Genomic DNA, 2,081 nt, shown 5'->3' on the forward strand with positions numbered 1-2,081 from the left:
GCGGCGTGGTAGTGTCGGACTCCAACCGACTAAAACCTCCACGATGATCGTGTCTGCTGCGATCGAGAGAGGCCCGGGAACCGTTGCGAGCGACACACCGGGCCAAAGAAACATGGCATACTGCTTATCCTGCAGTGCCTGTATATGGAAGCGACAAATTTATTTAACCTCGTCTGACCTATTCGATTGCCCCCCCCCCAATTTGGAAATCGCTGTAGTTCGAGGAGCGACGTGAAAGATTCAATCGTGCAGGCGTGCAAATCCGAGGTGAATTATAAAAAACGCACCATGAACCTACACGCGCAATCGAGAGCCGACACAAGCTACTTGAAGCGACCACGTGACAACACCCGCTGAGCAGATCTGCTTATTTCTAACGTTAGCGATCAATGTTCAGTTGTGCCATCACTAGCACACTCACTACCAAAAATTTGGTAAGTGCCGCCGAAAAGCGACAGTGCCTTTTACCATTTATATGTGTTTCATCCTTGTCTAGGGGCGTGCTAAACGTCTCTCCTTTCATACTACACAAGATATTTATCCTTAAGGTAATGTTATCTATTATTCTTTCATAATATATGTATATGTCGGGTTATCATTAGAATTTTTGGCACGTAACAATTCTTCATTTGAATTATCCATCGTTTTGCAAAACAGAGATTATATTTACATGTATAAATAAGACTTTTACAAAGTTTAACGAATAATAAGTTTAACGAATGTTATTAACAATGTTCTTGGGTTCAAAACGAATCCACGGTCAACGGGGAAAACTCTTTGTACAATAGAATATACTTTGAAACAGAAAGTCACGTTAGCTGTGACGCTCGATTACCATCTGACTGATTGACAAGACGATATCAGTAAACTCTCCAAGATGGTCACAAGAATAAAAGACTGATACGATCACATTTGTCAATTACATATTGACCGGGAATATCAACAAAATTCCAGGCGCCGTTACTAGGCAGACCCGCGTAGAGTCGACATTGCTCCTGGCCGGTGCTTGTTTGTTAATACAGCGTGTCCCTCAATATCGGTACTTCTTCTGTTAGGTAAAGACGTTCATCCCGTGACCGTGGCTACGTTCGGCGACCAGTTGTGTCCAAAATTCCAAAAGAAAGACCCGATGTCCCTACATCTCCGACATATATATACTACTGCCTTATATTATGCACATATATATATATATATATATGTATATCTATATATATATATATATATATAGATATACATCGAGCATTTCTTTTGGAATACTTGGGCTCGAGGTGACGTAACTGGTCGCTGAAAGTAGCCACGGTCACGGGATGAACGTTTAACTTGGCAGAAGAAGTTCATTCATCGACGAGAAAGAATAACGTCTTTACGATCAGTGAATATTTCACGCTTTGATAACCAAGAGTCGGACTTAGATTTTGTGAGAGCATACATCTATTATCTCGTTGACCGCGGATTCGTTATCGAACCTGAAGCCATTGCCACTAGTGTCGCGTTTGCCCAATCGCCGCGGTTAATTGTCAAGACTGTAACATCTCCATCGTTGCAGTAGACTTCACCTGTGCTATACCGCATCAATGGCTAATTCTCGTGAAGATTCATTTGACGCCCACAACCCTAATCCTAGCGTTTATCCGACATCAGAAGTGGGATTAGTGCCGCTTATAATGATGCAAGAGCAAATGACTATCATGCGCGAGTTAATTCAGATGCTAACGCAAAAACCGAGTGTGGAACCAAAAAATTTAACGCTACCGCGTTTTAACCCTGACATCACGGGCGCCGATCCAGCCGCATGGTGCGCATCTGTTAATCTGCTTATGAAGAGCAACCCTCTACAAGACGGCGCATTAGTTTCTACTTTAAATACTGCCCTAAAGGGTTCTGCAGCACATTGGTTTACGCAGATGGTAAACACCGAAGAGCTTACCTGGCCAACGTTTAGGGGGCTTTTTACTGCGCGTTTTGGTGGTCAAGATACAGCAACCACGGCGTTAGTAAATATATCCAGGGAACAACCACAGAAGGACGAAAACATGGCAGCGTACGCCATTCGCCTCCGTTCCCTCTTAAAGGCGAAGTGG

General features: G+C 43.4%; 1 non-coding gene across 1 annotated transcript; it reads right to left on the minus strand.

Annotated features, from left to right (window-relative positions):
* Positions 1 to 423: 423 nt before the first annotated feature.
* On the minus strand, positions 424 to 530 carry LOC122577564. The gene has a single exon (XR_006320381.1). It is a non-coding gene; the product is annotated as a U6atac minor spliceosomal RNA (small nuclear RNA).
* Positions 531 to 2,081: the final 1,551 nt, after the last annotated feature.

The sequence above is a fragment of the Bombus pyrosoma genome, unplaced genomic scaffold (genome assembly GCF_014825855.1).
Source record: "Bombus pyrosoma isolate SC7728 unplaced genomic scaffold, ASM1482585v1 HiC_scaffold_4727, whole genome shotgun sequence".
NCBI classification, from domain to species: Eukaryota; Metazoa; Arthropoda; class Insecta; order Hymenoptera; family Apidae; genus Bombus; species Bombus pyrosoma.